Here is a 27,649-nt window from a genome sequence, read left to right as displayed (position 1 = left end):
CAGTGTACATTAGAATTAACACTTGTAATTTATTGTCTGTTATATAAAATGACATCTTTAATCTGACCATATCAAACAAATAAAGAAAATCTATTAAAAACAACATTTTTAAATTTTGTGCTCAGTCGGAGAGTAAATGTGGTACTCTTACCACTACAGTCACATATATTGTTTTGTGCATCCCTGCACTACGGTGAATAACCACCCAGCAAACCAAATGTCTGATGTCCGACAAGTCTGAACAATTTCGGAAGCAAAGTCGTTCAGATTTCGTTACGATTTCTAAACGATTTTTCGGACAGGAAATAGTTCAGATTTTGTACAGATTTCGTTCCGATTTCGGAACGAATGTCGGAAAGAAATTTCCTTTCCGAATTTCCCAAGGATTTTCTTCAGATTTCGTTACGAAATCGGACCGAAATCGATCCGATGTCGCTCCGACATTTCGTTCCGAAATTATGTCAACCACTTCATACAACTTTCGTTAAGATATCGTTACGATTTCGGATCAGATTTCGGATGTATCGTCCGAATTTTGTTCCGATTTCGTTACGATGTCGGTACGATTGGTTTGCTGGGCAAGAACCCCTAGAGCAGCGTCAGGCGAGTGAGCGCCCACGTGCGCTCATTTAACGTAGCTCTCTCCACACACACAATTCAACCCATTGAAAAAGCATGCACTCACACAATGACACCCCGTAAATTATGCAATAGAAAAGTATGGTGCAACCCATACCAAAGCGCATTGCATTGTTTGCTTTAATATTGGAGACATAACACGCTCAATACACCGAGAGAAATAATGTGTGAGTTGACTGTGTTTTTGTTTATATTGTGGTGGTGTGGCAAAGTACACTATAAAAATATACGAAATTGTATTAAAGACAATAAAAATGATCTAGTGAGCAATGAAAAAATAAGAAGGTAATAATATATTAAATAGAAAATATACTGAAAATAGTAAATTCTAGTTAAATCAAAATAAAATTCACTTTTAACATTATATTATTGAAATAGTTTAATATATGGCATATTAAAATTTTTCATAAAAAGTCGATTTTAATAAAAGTGGATTTTTTGAATATTTTGCGTTTTAGGCCAAATGCGTGAAAATGAATAGGACAAATGAAAGACAAAAATATAATAAAATGCAAAAAATGGTAATAGAGTTTGAAATAGAGTTTTTAGATATTTTCCTGAAATATAATAGTATTTAAACCGTTTATGTGAGAAACGCTACAGTGGCATCAATGTAGAATACACTGAACATACCTCACATAAACGTTGTTCCTCATTATCACCATTTATTTCCTATTCTCTTTCTCTCTTGTTATTAACATTATTAGTACAATAACATTGTAGAAATATCATAACAGAGAGAAAGAGTTATAAGCAAATAAATATTAACTTGCTGTCGCTGCAAATATCAAAAGCCCTTGATGAGTATATTCAGAACCCCAAAGGGCAGACCCGCCGTGAGTCGATCTTTTTCGTAGAACATTTCGACCTTCTAACTCGCTTCCGTCCATGTCCTTTTCGTCCTTTATTTTAAGAGCCGCTATTAAAGTACCACAAGATGACGTTTTTCAGCTTCGAAATGTTCTGCAAAAATGTCGGCCAGACAATTTTAGGTGCGGTTCTCATTGACAACTAATCGATTTTGTCGCGTTTTCATAGTCATTTTTTACATTTACCTCTGTTTGCTCAGAAAAAACTGTGTTTTGTGTTTTTGTATGTTCTGCAACGAATATACAAAAAACAAAATATAGTCTTTTTCTGAACAAAAACAGGGTAAATGCACAAAACGACCACGAAAACGCGACAACGATTTGTTGTCAATGAGAGCCGTACGTAAAATTTTCTGGCCGACATTTTTGCAGAACATTTCGAAGCTGAAAAACGTCATCTTGTGGTACTTTTATAGCGGCTCTTAAAATAAAGGACGAAAAGGACATGGACGGAAGCGAGGTAGAAGGTCGAAATGTTCTACGAAAAAGATCCTCATTAGATTTGACTGCAGACATGTCATCTTAAAAATAAGCTAGAATATCTACGAACAAAGATATGCCGCTAGTTTCTGACGGCTTATAGGGTATCCAGTGAAAAATTCATCACGCCATAACTCAAAAGTTCGACTCACGGCGGATCTGCCCTTTGGGGTTCTGAATATACTCATCAAGGGCTTTCACCCCCACAAGGAATTTTCCACCCCCCAGACCTAAACCTCCATTTTGTTGCAGTGTTATTTGGAACGAAATAATATACGCTGCGAGGAAGACCGCTGTTATTGATTGGAGAAAATATAACTTGCCCCCCAGCAAAATTAAATGGAAGTGATTCCATGTGGAATCATGATTTCACTGGTTCTTTTGCATGAGTGCGAAAGGAGTCGTGGAAGATCCGATCTTTTTCATCGAATTTTCATGAGTGCAATGGAAGTCGTGAAAGGTCCGATCTTTTTCATCGAATTTTCATGAGTGAAATTGAAGTGGTGAAAGATCCGATCTTTGTCATAATATTGTCATGAGTTCAAATAAATTGATAAATAACCGCACAATAAATGATCAAATACTCATATACCCGAATAATTGTGTACTTGCAAAAGTAATTGTTAAAATGAAAACAAAAGTCAGATGAAAGTGGTCGATAGTGGCAAAATTTATATATTTTAATTAAAAATGCAATGTAAATTGATATAAAACAAAAGAAAAATATATTTTGTGTTTGGAAACCTGTTTCGTTTTGTGGATATTAAAAAGAAGTATGAAAAAGACCCGGTCTATAAACCACGAGCTTCCCCAGCCGACCAACACCGATATAGTTAACCATATCGAGCTGCAATTATTGGGTTGGTTGGGCCATGTCAACAGGGTGGATAAAGATGCCACCGGCATATGAATACGAGCCATTTGACGTTATGCGACCCGAGGGAACAAAACTCCAATGGAAAGATCACGATATCACAAAACATGGCATGCAAAGTTAGAGAAGCAAAGTAGAAGATCGGTAAAATAAGTATAAAAGAGACCATAACATGGTAACTATTACAGGATAAGCTTTTTCTTTAGAAATAAAATAACAGAATTCAAATTTATACTAGATTTCCCAAACGATGAGCTTGGTTCAGAGATTGACACATAATTTATCGAATATTGGAAAAACGGAACCCCCCAAGTTGAAAGAAATATCTTGCAGCCATCGAAAGAGATAAATATTAAATAAATTGAAGATTAATATAATATATAATTTTGAAAATTACATACAAAATAAAGAAAAATAACATCTGGCGATACAAATCATCTGCGCATTGTATTCTTATTAATTCAACAAATTACATAATTATATTGCGAATTTTATTTCTGATTGGCGAAAATCCGGATCCAAAGCATTGGTGCAAGAAGCCATGACAATGAACTGGTGCAAGAAGCCATGACAATGAACAGGTGCAAGAAGCCATGACAATAAACTGGTGCAAGAAGCTAAGACAATGAACTGGTGCAAGATGCTATGACAATGAACTGGTGCAAGATGCTATGACGATGAACTGGTGCAAGATGCTATGACAATGAATTCGTGAAATCATGTGTCACTCCCTTGTAAATGTCATTGGGGATTCACCTAAATTTTCACCTATGACATGTCACTTGCACCTATGATTCAACTCATGATTTGTCATCGAACATTTTGCTGGGCCGTTGAGCAAGTTGGAGTTATTACGAAAGAGCCTTGTTGTTTGCTGCTTCACGGGTAAGAAGTGTTGTTGCCCTATTACTATTAGGGAAAAGGTGCTGGTATGCTCCACCCAGAGACGGGAGGTTTGAATCTCTCGTGAACGGGAAGTGGTTGCCAGGGTTGGCCAGGGATTTGTGCATCCGTGGTGGCCATCCTTGGAAAAGTTGGTGAGTGCCCCAACTCGTGAATGGGAAGTGGTTGCTGGCAAAAAGGGTTGGCCAGGGATTTGTGCATCCGTAGTGGCCATCCTTGGAAAAGTTGGTGAGTGCCCCCAACATAAACAAAGATTTAGAATAATTTAACTGGTTTCTAGAAATAAAATAACACAAAAATAAACAAAATAAAAGATAATTCATTTTAATTAAAAATTTTTAGAAATTTTTCTCAAATAATCTATATATATAAAAGAGTAGTGAAGTGAGTGACTGACTGATTCATCAACGCCCAGACGAAACGGCTGAAGCTAGAAACTTGAAATTTTTAGTGTGGGTTGGTGTTGGTGTGTAGGGGTGAGATAAGGCTGGATTTTTCGAAATTCGACCTGGAAGGGTACGAAAAGTACCAAAAGGTACTAAATATGGTACCCTTTGTATTAAGCGAACGCGTAGAGCTAGAACTCTGAAATGTGGAATGAGGGTAACTGATGAAGAGTTAGAAAAATGTACCAAAGGGTTTTTGGAAATTCGAACTACAAGGGTAAGAAAAGTTCTAAATGGTACTAAATTTAGTACAATTTGGATTTGTGTGAACGAATAGAGCTGGAATCCTGAAATTTAAAATTAGGGTCAATTGTGGAGAATAACAAAGAAAGGTTTTTGGAAATTTGAACTATAAGTGCACGAATAGTACTAAATGGTACTAAATTTAGTACAATTTGGATTTGGGTGAACGGATAGAGCTGGAATACAAACATTTGGAATGAGGGTCACTGATGAAGAGTAACAATGAAAGGTTTTTGGAAATTCGAACTATAAGGGTGAGAAAAGTACTAAATGGTACTAAATTTTGTACAATTTAGATTTGGGTGAATGGATAGAGCTGGAATACAAACATTTGGAATGAAGGTCACTGATGAAGAGTAACAATGAAAGGTTTATGGAAATTTGAACTATAAGGGTACGAAAAGTACCAAGTGGTACTAAATTTAGTACAATTTTGATTTGGGTGAACGGATTGAGCTGGAATACAAACATTTGGAATGAGGATCACTGATGAAGAGTAACAATGAAAGGTTTTTGTAAATTCGAACTATAAGGGTACGAAAAGTACTAAATGATACTAAATTTAGTACAATTTGGATTTGGGTGAACGGATAGAGCTGGAATCCTAAAATTTGGAATGAGAATCACTGATGAAGAGTAAAAATGAAAGGTTTTTGGAATTCGAACTATAAGTGTACGAAAAGTAATAAATGGTACTAAATTTAGTACAATTTGGGATTGGGTGAACGAATAGAGATGGAATACTGAAATTTGGAATTAAGGTCACTGATGGAGAGCAAAAAAGAAAGGTTTTTGAAAATTTGAATTAAAAGTATAGGAAAGTACTAAATGGTACTAAATATAGTACAATTTGGATTTGGGTGAACGGATAGAGCTGGAATACAAACATATGGAGTGAGGGTCACTGATGAAGAGTAACAATGAAAGGTTTTTGGAAATTCGAACTATAAGGGTACCAAAAGTACTAAATGGTACTAAATTTTGTACAATTTTGATTTGGGTGAACGGATTGAGCTGGAATACAGACATTTGGAATGAGGGTCACTGATGAAGAGTAACAATGTAAGGTTTTTGTAAAGGTTTTATAAGGGTACGAAAAGAACTAAATGGTACTAAATTTAGTACAATTTGGATTTGGTTGAACGGATAGAGTTGGAATCCTGAAATTTGAAATTAGAGTCACTGATGGAGAGTAACAAAGAAAGGTTTTTCAAAATTCGAACTACAAGTGCACGAAAAGTTCTTAATGGTACTAAATTTAGTACAATTTGGATTTGAGTGAACGGATTGAGCTGGAATCCTGAAATTTGTAATGAGGGTCACTGATGGAGAGTAACAACGAAAGGTTTTTAGAAATTCGAACTATAAATGCACGAAAAGTACTAAATGGTACTAAATTTAGTACAATTTGGATTTGGGTGAACGGATAGAGCTGGAATCCTGAAATTTGGAATGAGGATCACTGATGAAGAGTAAAAATGAAAGTTTTTGGAATTCGAACTATAAGTGTACGAAAAGTAATAAATGGTACTAAATGTAGTACAATTTGGGTTTGGGTGAACGAATAGAGCTGGAATCCTGAAATTTGGAATTAAGGTCACTGATGGAGAGTAAAAAGAAAGGTTTTTGGAAATTCGAATTAAAAGTATACGAAAAGTACTAAATAGTACTAAATATAGTACAATTTGGATATGGGTTAACGAATATGGCCGGAATCCTGAAATTTGGAATGGGGGTCACTGATGAAGAGTAAGAAAGAAGTACCAAAGGTCGAAAAGTCCTAAATGGTAGTGAGTTTAGTATGATTTGGATTTGAAGAGCTGGAATCCTGAAATTTGGAATTAAGATTGTTGTTGGAATATAGAATTGAGATATGGAGGTAGCTTTAGAAAATCGTACTAATGTGCACGAAGCACAATTTGTATTTAGGTAAACAGATTACTGTTGGAGTGCAGGATTGAGGTAGTTTTGGAAATTCGTACTTATAGAAAAGTGCTAAATGGAACTACATTGGCTATAAATTGGGTTTAGGCGAACGGATAGAGCTGAGATATGAAAGTACATTTTGGAAATTCGAGTACGAAAAGTGCTAAATGGTACAAAATTTGGTACCTTTTGGTATTTGCTATATGGTATAGAATTTTGCACAATTTGTGATTTTGTAAAGGGTAGAACTGGAATTTTGAAATTCGGTATTAGATTAGCAATTGGTGTTTAGAGTGGAGGTAGGGAGGAGGTTTTGAAAATTCGTACTTATTTATACAAAAAGTACTAAATAGTACTATAATGGGTTTCAGAGGAACGGATAAAGCTGGAAAAGTGAATTGGGGTTAGGATATAAGTTGAATATAAGGAAGTAATTTTTGAAACGTTTACCTATGTGTACGAAAAGTTGGGTAACATGTTGGTACCAAAACCATTTTGGCATTGTGTAAACAGTTAAGGTAATAAATTTGGTGTTGGGTGTAGGAACAAAGCTGGGATTATATAATTTGGAAATATGCTATTTGTACAAAAAATACGAAATGGAAAAATATTTGTTATGAAGATCACTCTAAAATTAGAGACAAAGTTCTGAGTTTGAAAAATTGTACTGAATATTGTTCCATTGATTTGATGTTAACGCCAAGGCGTTTCTAAATAGTGTACTGAAATTAAGTAGTCAAACGTGAAGTATCTTTTCAAAAATGTTTTGTTCTGACCGCTTTGGTATGTTAACTTCAAAACGTGATCCAATGCGACAATTTTGTTAACTAGAAGTTATTTACCCCCAGATAATAAAAAAACCTAAATTGAAATGCCTCCAAAAAAATTTTCCGTTATATACGGTGGACATACCCGTGCACATTAAATAAAATTTTTTGTAAAAAAGTTTTTCTAACCTTTCATGCCACAAATTCCGAATTTCAGTTGGAAAATGTGCCGAAGATCTTCAAAATACTCGAAATCTTCAAAATATCTCTTCTAATAAACGTGGATTGAAGTGGACATTTTTATACACTCCAGGGTATGGGGAGGGTATATTAAGTTTGTTTTTCCGTTTGTAACGCATTGAAATACTCATGTGCGACCATATAAAGTATATATATTCTTGATCAGTGTAAAATTCTGAGTCGATCTGTGTACGTCGGTCCTTCCGTCTGAGGTAATCACTCTAGCATCCACAAAAATGGAGATAGGACGCTGAAATTTTGGGTATAGCCCCCATATAACGGTAATTATATATATTTATTTATATAATTATATTATAATTTGACATTTAGGGTTCTTAAGTGCCAATAAACTTATATAAGAAAACTTGTGGACATAGGTCCACGTTTTGGTATAGCCCCCATATAACGGTACCCCCGATTTACGGTATTTTGACGTTTTTAGCTACATTTTTAGACCGGTGTAGCTATAATTTGACATTTAGGGTTCTTAAGTGTCAATAAACTTATTTAACAAAAGTTGTGGACATAGGTCCACGTTTTGGTGTAGCCCCCATATAACGGTACCCCCCGATTTACGGTTTTTTGACACTTTTAGCTACATTTTCAGACCGATGTAGCTATAATTTGACATTTAGGGTTCTTAAGTGTCAATAAACTTATACAACAAAAGTTGTGGACATAGGTCCACGTTTTGGTATAGCCCCCATATAACGGTACCCCCCGATTTGCGGTATTTTGCCGTTTTTAGCTACATTTTCAGACCGATTTATCTATAATGTGACATTTAGAGTTATTAAATGTCAATAAACTTATATAACAAAAGTTGTGGACATAGGTCCACGTTTTGGTATAGCCCCCATATAACGGTACCCCCCGATTTACGGTATTTTGACGCTTTTAGCTACATTTTCAGACCGATGTACCTATAATTTGACATTTAGGGTTCTTAGGTGTCAATAAACTTATATAACAATAGTTGTGGAGATGGGTCCACGTTTTGGTATAGCCCCCATATAACGGTACCCCCGATTTACGGTATTTTGACGTTTTTAGCTACATTTCCAGACCGATTTAGCTCTAATTTGATATTTAGGGCTCCTAAGCGTCGTTAAACTTATATAACAAAAGTTGTGGACATAGGTCCACGTTTTGGTATAGCCCCCATATAACGGTACCCCCCGATTTGCGGTATTTTGCCGTTTTTAGCTACATTTTCAGACCGATTTATCTATAATGTGACATTTAGAGTTATTAAATGTCAATAAACTTATATAACAAAAGTTGTGGACATAGGTCCACGTTTTGGTATAGCCCCCATATAACGGTACCCCCCGATTTACGGTATTTTGACGCTTTTAGCTACATTTTCAGACCGATGTACCTATAATTTGACATTTAGGGTTCTTAGGTGTCAATAAACTTATATAACAATAGTTGTGGAGATGGGTCCACGTTTTGGTATAGCCCCCATATAACGGTACCCCCCGATTTACGGTATTTTGACGCTTTTAGCTACATTTTCAGACCGATGTACCTATAATTTGACATTTAGGGTTCTTAGGTGTCAATAAACTTATATAACAATAGTTGTGGAGATGGGTCCACGTTTTGGTATAGCCCCCATATAACGGTACCCCCAGATTTACGGTATTTTGACGTTTTTAGATACATATCCAGACCGATTTAGCTCTAATTTGACATTTTGGGCTCCTAAGCGTCACTAAACTAATATGACAAAACTTGTGGACATAGGTCCACGTTTTGGTATAACCCTCATATAACGGTACCCCCGATTTACGGTATTTTGACGTTTTTAGCTACATTTTCAGACCGATTTATCTATAATGTGACATTAAGGGTTCTTAAGTGTCAATAAACTTAAATAACAAAACTAGTGGACATTGACCAATGTTTTGGAATAGCCCCCATATAACGTTACCGCCCGATTTCATGTATTTTGACGATTTAAGTCGGATTTCTAGACCGAATTAGCTATAATTTGATCTTTAGGGTTCTTAGTGACCAAAAAACTTATATTCGAAAAAATTATGAACATAGGTACATGTTTTGGTATAGCCCCCATATAACGGTTCCTCCTGATTTTCGGTATTTTGAGATTTTTACCTACAAGTTTTAACCGAATTAGCTGTAATTTGAACATTTGGCATTTGAAGTTCTTAGTGGTCACCACACCTCTCCACCAAAATTGTCTGAAATTTTGGGAAAATGCGTCTTTTGTTTGCAGGCAGGTAAAGTTCGATTATGGGCTACATTGGTCCACATTTTGATATAGCCCCCATATAACGGTAACCCCGATTTATTGTATTTTGACGTTTTTAGCTACATTTTCAGACCGATGTAGCTATAATTTGATATTTAGGGTTCTTAAGTGTAAAAAAAGTTATATAACAAAAGTTGTGTGGAATTTTGACGAATTAGCTATAATTTGATACTTAGGGTTCTTAGTGACCAAAAAACTTATATTGGAAATAATTATGAACGTAGATCCATGTTTTGGTATAGCCCCATATAACGATACCTCGGTATAACAGATTTCGGTATCCCCATATAACGGATTTTCGGTATTTTGAGAATTTTACCTAAAAGTTTTAACCGAATTATCTGTAATTTGAACATTTGACATTTGAAATTCTTAGAGCTCACCACACCTCTCCACCAAAAATTGTCAAGAAAGGTCGATGTATTGATAAAGCTCCCATATAAAAGTACCTCCCGATTTTCAGTAATTTGATGATTTTAACTACAATATTAAACCAAACTAGCAGTAATTTGACATTTGAAGTTCTTAGTGGTCACAACATAGGTCCATGTTCGGATATAGCTCCCATATAACGGTACCTCCCATTTTTCAGTAATTGGCAATTTTAGCTAAAATTTTTAACCGAACTAACTGTAATTTGACATTTGAAGGTTTTTAGGTATTTTGAGGATTCTAGCTAAAATTTTTAACCGAATTAGGAGTTATTTGACATTAAAGGCTCCCATCAATAATCCCTATATAACGGTACCTCCCAATTTCTAGCCCACCAAAAATTGTCAACATACATAGTTAGATATAGGCATCATAAAAAAGGGCCTACCGAATGAAACATTTTATGTACATTATCTGACATTTTAACGTACCCACTTAAAGTTTGGGACAGGAATGAAAACTAATTATTCCATTTTAGTTCAGAATATTCTATGGTGGAGGGTATGAAAAGTTCGGCCCGGCCGAACTTAACGCTTTTTTACTTGTTTAAATTAAACTTTTATATCCTCTGAGTATTCAAGGTCCAAATTTAAAGAGAATTGGACAATATAGATTTTTTCTTCCGTACCGTTATATGGGGATATACGAAAACGTGGATTTTTATGGCCATTTTGAATGCCGAAAATTTAACGGAAGCTAGTACCTTGCATTGTAAATGTGCGTGATTGTTGTTGTGAAGGGGTGAGATAAAGTTCAGTGTCTGGAAATTCGTACTGGAAGGGAATGCTGTGTTAGTGAAGGGTTAAAGCCAAATCTGAAATTTGCAATATGATACGTAGTTTTGGAAACTCGAAGTAAAAAATATGGTAGTTGTGTAGGGATGCAATACGGCAGTTTTTTTCAGTAAATTCTGACTACTATCGAAAAAAATATTGGTAATAAAAATAGGTCTAAGTACAACAGAAACTTCAGTATTCACCATTCCCGTATTAAAAAATTTTTATATATATTTTGTTCCCTTTCCGCATACGAAGTAGCGGGCATTTGCTAGTATAATTATATAATATAAGTATTCAAAAACAGCATTATATATGATTACACTTGTTGCACGGCCATGGAGAGATACTAGTTTCAGCATTTCTTCGTGGCATTGGAATTCCTTATCCACGGTCCTAACACATATCAGTAACTGAGCGGTATCGCTGATATCAGTGGTTTCATCTACGCAAAATGAAAAATATTCACAATTAAATATCCTATTCTTAATTCTCGTGTATGTGAAATCACTAATTATTTCAGTTCTTCGCCTGATTGTCCTCGAAGACAATGGAATCCCTTTTAAAAGCTTAATTCCAAAGACTTGCACAACATGCAGACTGAGCTCTTTGAAAAATGTGCCATCAGTAAAAGGACGACATTGCCGCCGCTACTATAAAATAAGCCTTTTTTTGAAGTACACTTGACTCAACATTTCCCTCAAATTTATACTCCTCAGAATCCATGATAAATTTTTCATAAAAGGGTTTTTTTCAAATTTGACCACCAGGGTACTATAGGTGGTCAATGTTTGTATGGTTTAGTGTCCCTTCAACAGGTTTTCTTAATATATATGTGTAAAGAAACATACAACCTGGTTTAATTTAACCATCTGTTGGAAAATTGAGTTGATAACTCATTAAGTTAATAGTAGAGTTGTGTCGTTCATGAACGAACCGGTTTCAAGGAACGATTCCGTGACAAGAACGAACGGATCCGTATCCAGCACATATGTTTATGTCGTTCATTTAGATCCCTGATGGCCAATACATTGCTGCTTACAAAATTAGTTTTACACACAAAATCGACTTACACAAGCAAACAATAAAATAAAAATAAAAAACAATAAAATAATTCAGTTAGCTCATATCGTTCATCTCGTTCTTTTAGCTTCTTTCGTTCATATTCAAAACCACCACCATGTTCAGAAAACCAACACCATTTTTATGCACACAAACAAACTCGCACACGCTGCGTTAGCGCAAGCATCAGTATATACACACACAAAACAATCAATGTAGAGAAGAGGAACCATGAACGATATTCACAAGAAAATGATAGACTTAAATGTTTTATTGAATGAAAAAGAGCCAACGAACGAAGTGAACGACCCGGATCTTTTTGGTGAACGGAACGAAAAAGATCGATCAGCTCAATGAACGAGATTGCCCAACACTAGTTAATAGTTGAATTCATCTATTAATATTTTTCTATATCTCAAAGCTTCTTATGCAGTGGAGACCAGCACAAATTTCATCACCGTTTAAAAGTGTGATAATTTCATCTTGCGATAGTTGACTTTTATTAAGGTATTTTACACGAACGCTATTTAATACTGGACATCTTTCCATAAAATGGACTAGTGTTTCGGCTTCTCCTAGGTTGCACATGGAACAGCTTTGTCCATCCCCTGCTCCATTTTTGTGAGAGTTTAGCCAGAATAAATCACACTTAGCTTTCATGATAAATTGTGAGTAAAATATGCAAAAATGTCTAAACAATTTCCATTTTGGAGGGGCTCGAGCTCCCCGGGCCTTCCTCCTTGCTACTTTGGTGTTGTCAGCATATAGTAGTAAACGAATATTTGTGTCATCGATATAAAAGTCCTCATTCTAGATGCTCATGTAGATCGTTCAAGTAAAGGGCAAATATGATTGGTGACAATAAATATCCTTGTTTGACTCTACTAAAAGTGTTGAAATATTCGGGAAGTTCGGACTTAGACCATTCTGCCGACATGGAATTTTTGTAAGCCATTTCAACAAAATTAATAATTTTTGATGATAGGCCGATTTCGCGTAATTTATAAATTAACAGACTGTTTTTGCAAACAGTTTTTGCCCATCGTTCGTCGATTTCATGAACGAAGACACATTTTGGGTTTTCATAGCGATTAACGTTTGTATTCGTGTGACAAACAAATGAAAGTTTATCATTTTCGTATCTTTCTTGGTTTTCGTAACAAACGAACGGACACGTCAGAAATAAACGAATGGAAAAGACCCATTGTTTTGTATGAAAACTGAATTATTTGAGTAATGTCATAACTGAATTATTTGAGTAATAAATGTCATAAAAGGGATGCAAGCTGGTGGGGAATGTAATTTAATTTAATGTTTACCTCCTGTTAAGGCGATGATGATCATGTACGTTAATTTTGTTATTTTTTCTCTTTCGAGACGAGCTAATTCATCAGAAGGTTTCTGTAAATTAAAAAGAGAATGTCATAGAAACAGGGATTAAAATGCTAACGCCATATTAGCAAAAGCACCGAATTTTTGCAGCTTTGCCTGCTAAAATTTCTTCGAAATATGTTTAGCAACAATGAACAACGGCAACATGTAGCAACAAATTTCACAAAAATATTGCTAGCGATGCTGATGTTATTTGATATCGCCGCTGTCATAAAATAGTATCATACACGCATACTCATATTTTGCAGCACACAAGATCAACACATATCAGAAAAGACAATAAGCAACAAAGTTTCAACGGCTTAGCCAGATTTTCAGCAAACAATTGTTTTTGAGATCAGGGTTACCAGTGTAATGCATTAAAAATCACGATATAATTAATTCCAATTTTTCGTTCAAAGGTCATGTGAATTGTTAATGAAGCCGTTCAATATATTTATTTTTTATTTTTAAACAATAATTATTAGTATTCTTTAGGTTCTACCATATGATGGAGACATTTTGACATTAAATGCTACATTTTTTATTACTGCGTTGGCAACTCTAATCAGAAAAACACACTCTGTTGCTATTTTCCTGCGACGTGTGGTCAGCCGACTGCTAAATATGTAGTGTTGTTGTCGATTATGCCTAACGAAAAAAAGATTAGGCGTCGAAAACGAAATAAGCAAAAATGCACAAAAATAAATATGCGTTCGGTTGCTTATTTAGCCGTGTGTGTCAATATTATGTAGCAGTTGAAGTGTACCGCTAATGCTAATGGTTTTAGATGCTGGATTTAAAACCCTGCATAGAAATTGTCATCACAAACCACCACACTACATGTTTCACACTTGGTTGGAGTGATCATCAGGTGTATCTTGTGTGGCAATCTGACCATGCCCTTACCTCAAATTTTTCGTTCTATATATACTAAATTTACTAAGAAATTGTAGTTAGCAATTCAATACAACGGATTTTTAAGGCAGATGGCTTTGCCAACCCTAACAATCTTATTCATTTACGATTTTTTGCAGGGTGGACTTTATTTCCACACAGCTGCAATTGTCTCCCACATATAGTCACATGTACTAATGGTTATATCACACCATATGCTAAAGCTCTTAATGCAGCAAATATTCCGTGGCACTCCTACGAAAATAAACAAACACGCCCAATTCGAGTGGTAGTTAAGAAGCTACACCATTCGTACGACCCAACTAACATTTTCGAAGATTTAAAACTTCAAAATTTTAACATATTAAATGTTTTTAACAAAAAACATTATATTACCAAGAAACCATTGGATTTATTTGTCCTTAGTTTCGACTCTTCAGAAGATATAAATAAAATACTCGGTATTAAAAATATATTAAGTGCTGATGTTACAGTCGAGGAAATGAGACATTCAAAATATATCCCACAATGTAAAAATTGCCAGGGCTACAACCATACCAAAAACTACTGCTCTAAACCGGCTAGATGTGCCAGGTGTGCGGGCAAACATGAAACTAAGAACTGTGAAAAGCCCACAGTATTCCTACCTAAATGCTGTAACTGTGGCGAACAACACCCAGCAAGCTATAGAGGTTGTATTGTAGCTAAGGAGTTACAGAAATTAAGAAACAAAAAGCAAAGATCAAATAAGGTAGCCTCAGAAAAGGAAATTCCCACTGAATTATCAAATGTAGGTCCGAGAAATAAAGATTTACCAAAATTGCCTGCTAATCCAATGCCGACAAAAACACCTCTACAAACTGTAAATTCTCGTCAACGTTTCTCAGAAGTTGCTAAAAATGCATCCATACCAAAAGAAAATACAAAAAATCTAACTAGCGAAAACACACTTATGAAGATATTATCCAAATTGGAGGCTATAGAAGCCTTCAATAACTCTTTGGATACGAGATTAAGCATGTTGGAAGACAACTTTTTAAATAATCTATCATAAATGGATAGACCATTAAGAATAATGCATTGGAATGCAAATGGGCTCACCAGACACAAAGAGGAACTATTGCTACTGCTTGAAGAAAAAAATATTGATATTTGTCTTGTTAGCGAAACACACTTCGTCAAAACCTCTTATCTGCAATATAAAAAGTACGAAATCTATCACACAACCCACCCAAGCAATAATGCTAGGGGAGGTAGCGCTATCATCATTAAAAAGTCTATCAATCACTGGGTGGAAAATAAAATAGCCACTGACGAATTCCAAGCCACAACTATAACGATAACTGTGAATAAAAATCCTTTGTCCTTCACATCGGTTTACAGTCCTCCGCGTCATAATATAAAACATGAAAAATATGAAGAACTCATTAATTCTCACAAATACAGATTTATCATGGCAGGTGATTTTAATGCAAAAAATACAATATGGGGTTCTAGACTTACGACTACAAAAGGAAAAGAACTTTACAAAGCAATACAAAGTACTAATTGTCAAACTATTTCTACGGGTAAGCCGACATATTGGCCTACAGACAGAACAAAAATTCCAGATCTTATTGACTTCTTTATTACCCGTAAGATTTCCCAAAATAATGCCATCATTGAAGACGGATATGAGCTTAGCTCAGATCATTCACCCATCTACCTAACGTACAGTAGTCAAGCAAATCTAACACAGGCGAGTACTGCATTAGTAAATATGAAAACAGATTGGAACTACTTCAAGCAAATGGTAACTAATTCCATCAGTCATAGCCCCATAAGAACTATTGAAGATATAGAGACGGAGGCACTTATTTTCACCACTATCATACAACAAGCTGCATGGCATAGTACGCCCACACCAACTACCGCAAACAATTTCCCAACATATCCGAGTTACATTACAAAACAGGTAAAGATAAAAAGGAAGCTTAGAAAACAGTGGCAACTTTTCCGTTCCTCAGAAAACAAACGATTGCTTAATAATGCCACAAAAAAACTCACCAGACTAATTAAAAGTCATAACAACCTAATGTTATCACGTCAGCTATCGACACTGACCTATGATAGCAAAACAAATTACTCACTGTGGAAAACTGTGAAACAAAAGAATAAACCACTTGCCCAAAAATCTCCTATTCTACTTGAAAATGGCCAATGGGCTAAAAGTAATTTAGAAAAGGCTAATGCGTTTGCAGAATACCTACAAACAATATTCTCCAAACCACAAATAAATATCAACCACCAGTATCAAACCAACACTACTACCCAAATAATCACAGAAAACGACAACATAAATGAAATAGAGAAAATTACATTCAAAGAAGTCTGGAAAAGTATCAAAGACTTAGAAAGAAAGAAATCTCCTGGATATGATTTAATCAATGGCGAAGTTCTTAAGCATTTACCGTACCATGGCATTGCGAGGCTAACCACAATAATGAACGCCGTTTTGAACTTAAAATACATCCCAAGCAGTTGGAAAGTCGCTGAAATTATCATGCTGCAAAAAACTGGAAAGGATCCCACAGTAGCGAACTCATATAGACCAATCTCCCTCTTACCAACCATCGGTAAGCTCTTTGAAAAACTTTTCTGCAAACGTTTCGAATCATTTATATCATCGAAAAACATCATACCTGACCATCAGTTTGGTTTTCGGAAAAAACACTCAACGATAGAACAAGTCCACAGAGTCACAAATAACATTGAAATAGCATTTGAAGGAAACCAAGTTTGTTCTGCAGTGTTCCTAGATATATCAAAAGCCTTCGATGGGGTATGGCATAACGGCCTCATCCAAAAAATAAATCGCCTATTTCCTAAAACGTACAGCGACATAATTGAATCCTACCTCAGAGATAGATTTTTCAGGGTGCGCTACGAAAATGAATGTACTAGTCTTTATCCTATAACTTCTGGTGTTCCTCAGGGAAGTATACTTGGACCGATTTTATATCTTGTATACACCTATGATATGCCAGTAACCGAAAATTGCTTCATCGGTACCTTTGCTGATGACACAGTGTTGATGTCTATTGGTAGCGATACTACGGAATCAACTAATAAACTACAAAAAGCTTTAAACGATGTGTATAAATGGACCGTCGATTGGGATCTGAAATTAAATAGTAATAAATCGGTACACGTGGACTTCACAAAGAAACGAACAACATATAAGCCATTAAAAATAAACTCATGTACAATACCTTTTGAAACTGCCGCAAAATATCTAGGAATAACATTAGACTCAAAGCTAAATTGGAAAGAGCACATCAAGAAAAAACGTGAGGAACTGGATATAAAGTACCGAAACCTACATTGGTTAATCGGACGTAATTCAATATTATCCATTGACAACAAGTTAATGATTTATAAGCAAATCTTAAAGCCAATTTGGCTATACGGCATCGAACTATGGGGATGTGCAAAAAATACAACAATTGATATAATTCAACGTTTCCAAAACAAGGTCTTAAGGAATGCAGTTAATGCGCCCTGGTATATCCGAAATAGTGACCTGCACCGGGACTTATCTATAAATACGATCAAAGAGGAGATATCAAAAAATGCTCAAAAACACCATATCCGCCTTCAACAACACGTAAATATTGAAGCACAAAAACTCGTGGAGTATACTGAAGAGCCTAGAAGATTACGCCGCTACAAGCCACACGATTTGTTATCCCGATTTAACTAAAAAATCTCACTCTACCAATACCAAGTAAACTATACCTATTAGATTATCTTAATGTTCAATTAAGCTAGTTTAATTAAGTAACTTTTTATTAATATCTCCTTTAACTGAACTACTAGTTAGTCACATAAATTAATTGAGACTAGTTGTAGTGTAAATTAAGCACACATTGTAACTGATAATGCTTAATAAAGACAAAAAAAAAAAAAAAAAAAAAAACACCATATGCTTTTTCACATGTATGACATCAGCTGGCCTGTATTTTAGTATACCCAAAGTGGCAACATACACGTGAAAAAGCATATGGCGTGATATAGCCATAACCCCGGCAAACATTGATAAATCCGACACTCGCATTTATCAATGTTTGCCGGGACTGTACCAGTTTTGGGATGTGTTTATTTTTAGAACGCGACAACCACAACCACTTGGTTGCTATTTTCATGTTGGAACGTTTGTTAAGCCTTGCTCAGCTAGCTTTATTTTATGTGCTTTAATTTTGTTATTTTTTCTCTTTCGAGACTAGCTAACACATCAGAGTGTCAGAGAAATTGTGAGGTGAGAAATTGTGGTGACCACTCCAAGCAAGTGTGAAACATGTAGTGGAGTTGTTTGTGATGACAATTTCTCTGACATTCTTTTTCATTTTTTTTTTATCGTTCGTTCCCACGCCACTCACACCCGCCCCTGCCGACCGAGGGGGCCACCTCCCCTTACGTAGGGAGCACGTACACACCATGGACCGGTCAATGGCGGGTTAGTTGGGGATAAAACTACCGGCTACAAATTATATCAGCCGATATAAAAATTTAATTACAAACTAGAACAACAACATTATTTAATTAGGGAAATTAATATGTATTTACATTAAAGGCTCTTTAGGCTGAATACTACTGGTTCCGCTGAGGGAGATGTAGTTTGCCGTTAAACAGAGCTCAATTTTTTAGAATGAACGAGGGTGATAGATATAAATTAAAAATAGTTTCTGCTCATTACTGTTCCGCAGAGGGAGTTGTAGATATACATATGCTGAGCTGAAGGGTTATTAACAGGCACAAGTAGTTTACAGAGCAATAGATTCTAAACTAAGTTACTAAAAATGTTAATACTACATTAAAGAGGATTGGCAACCTGCTTGTTGCTTGAATGCAATATTAATTTTTTTAAAGTATGTAATGGTTTAGTTAAAGGTATCGTATTATAGATGTTATTGTATATATCACACAATGAACGTAATGGGTTATTATCTTCATAATTAGTTTTCACAGTAGGCAAATTAATTGGCAAGAAATTACGGGTTATACGTGAAGGAACATTAAATCTTATTTCTCCTATCAAGTACGGACAGTCAATTAAGCCGCGTAACAGTTTAATAAAAAATAGCGCTCTTAGTGTAAATCTTCTTTTTTCAAGAGTAGGAAGATCAATTAACATTAAACGGCTTTCATAAGGTGGGAATAGCGCGGTCGTGTCCCAGTGCAGACCACGCAAGGCAAACAGTAGGAATTGGATTTGAACCGACTCAATCTTATCAGAGTATGATTTGTAATAAGGGCTCCATAGAATGCAATTATATTCCAGAACTGGGCGGACGAGGCTAACAAACAAACGTTTCATAACGTATGGGTCATCAAATTCTTTAGACCAACGTTTTATAAAACCCAATAACGATTTAGCTTTATTAACACAAGAATCAATGTGCAAATTGAAGCGCAATTTATGATCTAATAAAACACCTAGATCTAGGAAAGAGTCAACATTTTCCAATTGATGTGAACCAATATAATAATTGGAGAAAAACGGAAGTGATCTAGATAAGGAAAATTTTTTACACTTTTTGAGGTTCAAAGTCATCCCATTTGCGTAACACCAATTAGTAAGAGAGTGCAGATCATATTGTAGATATATTGAATTACTTAATGAATTCAGTTGAAAGAATAGCTTTACATCATCAGCATATATTAAAATTTTGCAGTAACGTATAGCTGAAGGAAGATCGTTAATATATAGTACAAATAAAAGTGGGCCCAGGTGGCTACCTTGCGGCACACCGGAAGAAACGAACAGGTCCTTGGAAAATGACTCGTTAAATAAAACTTTTTGGGTGCGTCCTCTTAAATAAGAGGAAATCCAATTCAATAAAGATTGTGGAAATCCCATGATATCAAGTTTATAAAGCAAATGTTTATGCACTACGGTATCAAAGGCTTTACTAAAATCGGTATAAATAACGTCTGTCTGTTGTTTATAAGAAAACCCTTTATAGACATGAGTTACAAACTCCAGGAGATTAGTAATTGTAGATCTGCCTTTCATAAATCCATGCTGAAAAGGTGAAATTATAGATTTAACAAAGTGATATAAAAATCGATATAAGAGCTCGCCAAAAACACTTGCACACAAGCAGAGATGCCAGACTTTATTTATATAAACCTTCTGATGAATTCGCTCGTCCCGAAAGAGACAAAATAACGTACATAATTTTATTTATTTTCACAGAAGCACAGAAGAAGAAATACCGCCGATTCTTCATATTGTGCGAATTACTTTTTAATACATTTGTTTACATTTTTGTTTGTCATCTGTTTATAGGGGTTGCCATCAAGCAACGCATACTAACTAGATGCAGATGCAAAATTCACAAAATTAACTTTATTAAAACTTTGAAATATAATAGGTTTTCCGAAATAGACAAAAGCTTTTATATAAAGACGAATGGTTCGTAAAATTTTACAAGAACCAAATTTTGAACGTATACGTTTTCGAAATCATCAGACCCATTTAAGAAGTTGGGGTATATTCCCGCTAGATCTTTTAAGAAATTATCGTCATAACGACGATAAATAAAATAAAAATCGTCAAATATATTTAATAAAATCGTCAAAAATTAAAATGGGCACATTTATTTATATTTAAATATGTTTTTAATTAAAAGAAACATAAAATGGACATTCAAGTTAGTAAACATAATACATCGCCGCGGTTAAATCAGCAGGATTTATAGCCCAGTCAAAATAGAAATAGCAAATAACCGAAGTATCTGTCCGCCCAAAAATATATGTTTCCTTGAAGAGCGAAATTATAACTATCTTTAAAAAATCCAACAAAATCGTACCGTGTTTATTAGAGTTATTCCATGTTAGAGTAACTTTATGCAAAAATAGCCCATTTAACCCACATGTGAAATCGAAAATCCAACGGAAACGACCCCAACGAAAACTCTCCGATTTTTTTTTATACCCTACACTACTATGTGGAAAGGGTATTATAAGTTTGTTTTGGTAAAAATTCATGTAACACCGCGAAATACTCGTCGGAGACCCACAATGTGGTATACCATATCTCAGCGAGATAAAGCGATTTTGAGATGTGTGTCCGTTCGTCCGTCCGTGTGTCCGTCTGTCCATTATAAATTGTAATCAAACTCCAGGCCGCAATTATGGACCGATCGTCACGAAATTTGGTATGGAGGTCGGTTTCACATCAGAATAGATCGATTTTTTAATTGGTGATGATCGTGAAATATTTAGCGGGTGAAATGTACCAAAAACATAATTTTTATCCGATCGCCTCGAAATTTAAAATAAGGTAAGATAATATAACAAAGAAGAAGCTTGCAATTTGAGATGGCGATAAAATAATATTTAGATGGTTAAATGGTCTACAACTTTTGTGTGAAAATTTTTAATATACAGCTTTTATCTTTATTCCTGGAAGAGATATTCTGGGCAAGTAAGCTATACTTGGAAGAGGAACGCTTGACCTTTCTGTTGATGTCAATTGTGTTGGTGTACATGATAAGATAACAGAGTTACAACTTAATATACCCTTTAATTTCTTTGTAGTATAATCATAAACACACTAGAGGTCGCAATTATAGCTCAATAATCACGAAATTTTGCACGAGGTAAGACGTTAGGTCGAAGTAGATGCTTACAATTTTGGATGATGATCTGATGACATTTAGCGGGTAAAATGGACTGTTATTTTTGTATGAAAAATACAAAACAAAATTGTTCTCTATATTTTATTGCCTGGGGGACATTGTATACTGGCAAAGTAGACTACATACCGAAATAGATCTACTGATCTTCCCTCTGATGCAAATTGCAATAACGTGTCCGCTAGATAACGGACCTACTGCTTAATATATAATGGGTTTTGTGTAGAGAACCACATTTGCCCATTCCCAGTTTTTGCATTATTGCAAATTGCATGGTGCCCTAACGTTTTAATTGTCCAATTGGATTTTTTAAATTCCCAGGGGTAGTGGTGTAGGGTATCACATGGTCGTCTGGTGGTTTTCTTACTTTTTTTTTTTTTTTTTGAATTTTTGTCTGAAGTTAGAGTTTGTTGCGCTGATTACGGAAAATATAACTTTCATGGGCGGCGGATCCGGTTCGCCGATTTTTCGACCCGAAAGGCCAGATTTAAAAACCGGGTTAGACGCGGTTCTACTGAACCGATTACTTCATGGTAGATATCGTTTGAGAGCTTGTGAAAATAACTAACACAAAGTGTGGTTATTTTAACCTCTTCGCGTCGTAATGTTCTTACGCGAAAGCAAATTGTATCGTCAACCGATTGCCATAAAACTTTGCATTTAAGCTTTTTAGATCAAATGGAAACAAATTATGCATATCAGAAAAAAAAGGTTTGTTGTACCCTCCACCATAATATGGAGGTTATGTATAATTAAATTTGTCATTCCGTTTGTAACACATCGAATTATTCATCGGAGACCCTATAAAGTATATATATTCTTGATCAGGGTAAATTTCTAAGTCAATATAACCAGGTCCGTCCGTCCGTCTGTTGAAATCAATATTTGGTATAGAAGTTTCTATTACTCCTAAGATGTTTGCAAATGGGCTATATCGGTCAACGTTTTGATATAGCTCCCATAGAACGGTACCACCCGATTTTCGGTGTTTTGAAGGTTTTAGCTTCATTATCACACCGAAATAGCTAAAATTTGGTACTTAGTCTTCGTTGGGGGTATAAAACTTTCCATATGAAATTTGTCTGTATAGGTCCACGCCTTCATATAGCCCCCGTAGAACGGTACCTCCCGATTTTCGGTATTTTGAAGGTTGTGGCCTCAATATTCCTCCGAAATGGCTAAAATTTGGTATTTAGTCTTAATATGAGGTATAAAACTTTCCATATGAATTTTGTCGGTATAGGCCCACTCCTACATATAGCCCCATAAAACGGTTCCTCCCGATTTGCGGTATTTTGGAGGTTGTGGCCTCAATATTCCACCGAAATGGCTGAGATTTGGTATTTAGTCTTCATTTGGGGTGTAAAACTTTCCATATGAAATTTGTCGGTATAGGTCCACGCCTTCATATAGCGCTCATAGAACGGTACCTTCCGAATTTTGGTATTTTGAAAGTTAGCCAAGTTAGTTACCGAAATTGCTGGAATTTGGTATTTAATCTTCATAAACGACAGGAAACTAATTGTTCAGTTTTACTTCAATATAACTTGTGGTGGAGGGTATATCAAGTTCGGTCGGGTCAAACTTAACGACGTTCTTACTTGTTTGATACAGTCTTTTTTCTTTTAAGGGATATGAAACAATTTACAAAGTATGTATTCGAATTTCAAGTTTGGTTTAAGAAAGGTTGTTGTTATTTAAATAAAAATTGTATAGACACACCCTCATCACCAAGTTTTGCACGGCCGTTCCCACCAAGCGATCTGGCATGACATCTTATTCAGTACTTCACTTATTTTTTTATATGAGTGTGATCCCCAAAATAAACAAACCATTTTCACATCCTAAGCATGGCATATTCATCAACCCTTTGGCATGGTATCTTCAGCAACCAACTGACATGATACTTTCATCAAAACCTCATATATTTTGTGGGGTTTTATATGTTAATATTACAATGACTTTATGACTATATGTTTTATGTATGAACTTGCCGAAAAAAATATATGTTTGGATTTAAGCTCAAAAATGTTGTGGAGGCACCTGAACGAATGCAACGGCATAGCCCATCTTGAAAGAGGATCTTATTTTGAGAGTGATTTCTTTCCGAAAAACATAATATCGCTATAAACAGGGCCGCCAGGAGTATAATTTTCCAAATCGGTTGCTCCGTTCAATAGCTATAGCGTGTACTATTTTACTGACCGCTACATACGGTACCATACATGTTTACCTGAAAAAACTTGTATCAAAGGGATTCGAGAGCAGCTCTTAAACTGAATTTTCCTAAGTTTTGTGAGGGAGATATGCAAAGCAGTGGGCCGATATAGTCTTTATTCGAACCCGGTCTATGTCTCGTAGAAATATCACCATATGCCAAGTATGGACCAAATGGGTTACTGCCTTCGATAGTTACGGTGCACAACATTTTAGCGAAAAGTTTTGAACTTTTGTGGGGAAGGTACCTAAAGGAGTTGACCGATAGGGCTCATTTTCGAACTTTAACTAAGTTTGGATAAATTACTACGACGGCCAAATTTGTTAATCCGTTCGAGTGTTATCGTGCGATCCACCAAATACACATGGTGCTATAGAGTGTTTTTACAACTTTCAGACTATTTTCTCAGGGACTTTGGACTTGCCCTTGAAAGATTTTGTAATGTAGTAAAGGAGGACCGGAGTACAACATGTTGCAACAAAAATCAAAACGTTTCGATAGAAGGCTGTAAACGGCACGTTTTCGAAATTTTGTGTGGTCCTAAGAATCGGACCGATATTGTCTATATTCGAACCTGATCTACATCTAGTAGAAATATTACGATGTTCAATGTATGGATTAAATCGGTTACTGCCTTCGAGAGTTATCTTGCGCACCATTTTTGCGAAAAATTTTGAACTTCTGCGGTGGACATACTCGAAGAAATGGACTGATATGGCCCATCTTTGAACTTGAACTAAGCTTGGACAAAATATTACGAAGGCCAAATTTTGTAGCCAATCGGTTGATCCGTTCGAGAGTTATCGTGATTGTTAAATCTACTCCAAATTGTTTGAAACGAATTTCGTTTAAACATACTTATTTCGATGAGGCACATTTTGTCCGTATCAAAGTGTATATTAAGGCTATATCCAAAAAAATACCACGCCATTACCACGTGCGGAGTATTGTCCTGATAACGAAAACGCGTGTTTTAGTTCGATTCGTTGAAAAAAATTTTCCGATTCGGTGAAAAAAGTTTCCGCACCAACTGCGATTACTAAAGCCCTTTTGATATTTTTTCTATTTAAAAATTTAATTTGCTTTGTTTGAATAAATATTTATAGAAAACAAATACGATTCTCACAGGCAAAGTCATTAACCCAGATAAAGCCACTGGTCGTTTAAACGCCACAAAAAATTGTTGCAAAAATTTACGTAAAACTCTGATTTTTTCGAATATTTTTGTGGGGTTTTTTGCATTTTGTTATAGTATTGTCTGTTATCTGTAAGTTCACGCTGATAACGCTTCATTTGACCTACGCATTTCCACGCAATTGGCCAACAACTCAAGCTATTCAAAAAATCGACTTTTTTGTAATTTTCGACTTTTGATGAAAAATTTAAATATGCGATAAAAATTTAATCAAAAATGTTAGAATCATATCGACACCTCCAAATAATAGTATGCTAAGTCTAAAAAGTGAGTTTTGCAGGAGAAGCTCTCAAAGTGTGGAAATTTTTTTGAACTTCAGTACTATGCTAAGTCAATATTTGTTTATAACTTCCGTTCGGATTGACCGATCATTACCAAAATTTGACAGAATTTAAGTTAAAGGACGTTCGACACCTCCAAATAATAGTTTGCTAATTATGAACAGTGAGTTTTGCAGGACAAGCTTTAAAAGTTTGAAAATTTCTTTGACCTTCAGTACTATGCTAAGTAAATATTTGTTTATAACTTCTGTTCGGATTGCCCGATTATTACCAAAATTTGACAGAATTTAAGTTAAAGGACGTTAAATATAAAAATGTAAGGAACTTGAAAACATGCTAAGTCGACTTAGCATACTATTGTTTGGAGGCGTCGATATAAAGTCAGGGATTTGTTAGGAATATAGTAAGAGTATTTTCTCAATCAAAAACCAAGGGATTGGCATGTAAGAATACACCTATATTACCCTCCAAAGTTTTTGGAACATTTAAAAGAAGGCCCGATTGCAGGAAAACTATACGTTTTAAAGAAAAAAGTTATTTATTAAAAAATGCTTAAAAAGTCTCAAAAATATTATTTTCATAAAAAAATTTTAAGTTTTCTCGCAAAAAAAAATTCTCGGAGTTAAGTGGGTTAAAAACAGTCTGTAACATTCGCTAATTCGTTGCAAATGACCACATTTTCTCTTGACCGATAGGTACAATAAATATAAACATAAAATTCGCGAGTATGACGAAAACAAAAAAGTACAATATTGTCAAAGGTGTATTCAATGCTCTGAAATGTCGCGATTTGATACAGAAATTGGTCCAAAATGTTTTAATATTGATTTTAACTTAGATTAAAACTATTAATAAGTTATTACGAAAAGCGTATATGTCATTATAACAAATAAAATTAAATAATGCATTACTGAACTTCAATTCATTTGGTGCGGATACTTTTTTCGCGATAGAGAAAAAATTACACCGTTATTCGTAGTAGTTTTTCATGCTCTATACGGCTATGCGGTGGGATTTTTGATATTTGCAAAAATTTCAAAAAAATTATAACACTAGTGTATATACCCTCGTTCGTCTAAAAGACTGAGGGTATAAAAAGGTTTTCCAAATAGCAAGATTACACTAAACTTGGCAAAAAATGCTTTGGATTCTGATGTACTATTTTGGTTTTGCTGGAGTCCATAAAAGGGGAAAATACCATTGGTTTCTTTGGGTCTTTTCACTTTTATTCCCTCCGCCTTTTTGGCCGAACTACCTGTAATTTGACATTTTTAGGTTTTCGCTACATTTTTTTGGCCGAACTATGTATAATTTGACATTTGAGGTGGGTACAAAATTCTTCACCAAAAACTATCAACATAGGCCCATGTTTTGCTAAAGACCCTATCGAACGAAATTTTTAACGGTTTAGCCATATTATTGACACACACATTATTAAGAATCCGATGGAGCAATAACATATTTCTGCACAGAATTGTCAGTATTGGTCTATGTTTTAGTGTAGCCCCCGTAGAACGATACCGCCAAATTTTAGGTATTTACAAATTTTAGCCTCATAATCCAACCGAAGTGGCTCAAAACTGATTCCAATATAATTTATGGTGGAGAGTATAAATAGTTTTTATAACGGTAAATATGGTGAAGAACGGAATTTCTTTTAATTTCAATTCTAAACGAGCATAACATAAGAATAGATTTTCACAGCAGATTTCTATTATTTTTTTAAAGGCGAAGGGAAATATCTTTCGAACAAGTCATAATTTTAATAATGGAATTAATTGTTTGCTTCTGTTGTAAAATTTAATTTTTCGAATTTAGTTTAACAATCATTTTATGAAAAACTAATAAAGACTTAAACCTCAAGAAGAAACTCCAAAATGAGACATACATAAATTGTTGAATTCAGCTTTCAGTTTCCGCTGGCTCAATAAGTCACAGCTTGCAGAGAGCTTACATCCATATAAATATAAGTTTTTATTCAGTTTTTACTAGCTGAACGTTGGTGAATGTAAATTGTATTTGTATACAAAAATGTCAAACTAATAGCTTTATGAATAATAACGTTTG

The 27,649-nt window shown here is 35.0% G+C and overlaps 1 protein-coding gene across 1 annotated transcript in view; it reads right to left on the bottom strand.

Moving 5' to 3' along the window:
• The window catches only part of beat-Vc (beaten path Vc), a 533,781-nt gene that overhangs the window by 321,450 nt on the left and 184,682 nt on the right, over positions 1-27,649 (bottom strand). The gene's annotated exons all lie outside the window — the stretch shown is intronic.

Source organism: Musca autumnalis, unplaced genomic scaffold (genome assembly GCF_047663935.1).
Source record: "Musca autumnalis isolate F117 unplaced genomic scaffold, ASM4766393v1 scaffold_1, whole genome shotgun sequence".
NCBI lineage: Eukaryota > Metazoa > Arthropoda > Insecta > Diptera > Muscidae > Musca > Musca autumnalis.
Note: the sequence above shows the minus strand (reverse complement) of the source record. Positions and strands in the feature narration are given on the sequence as shown.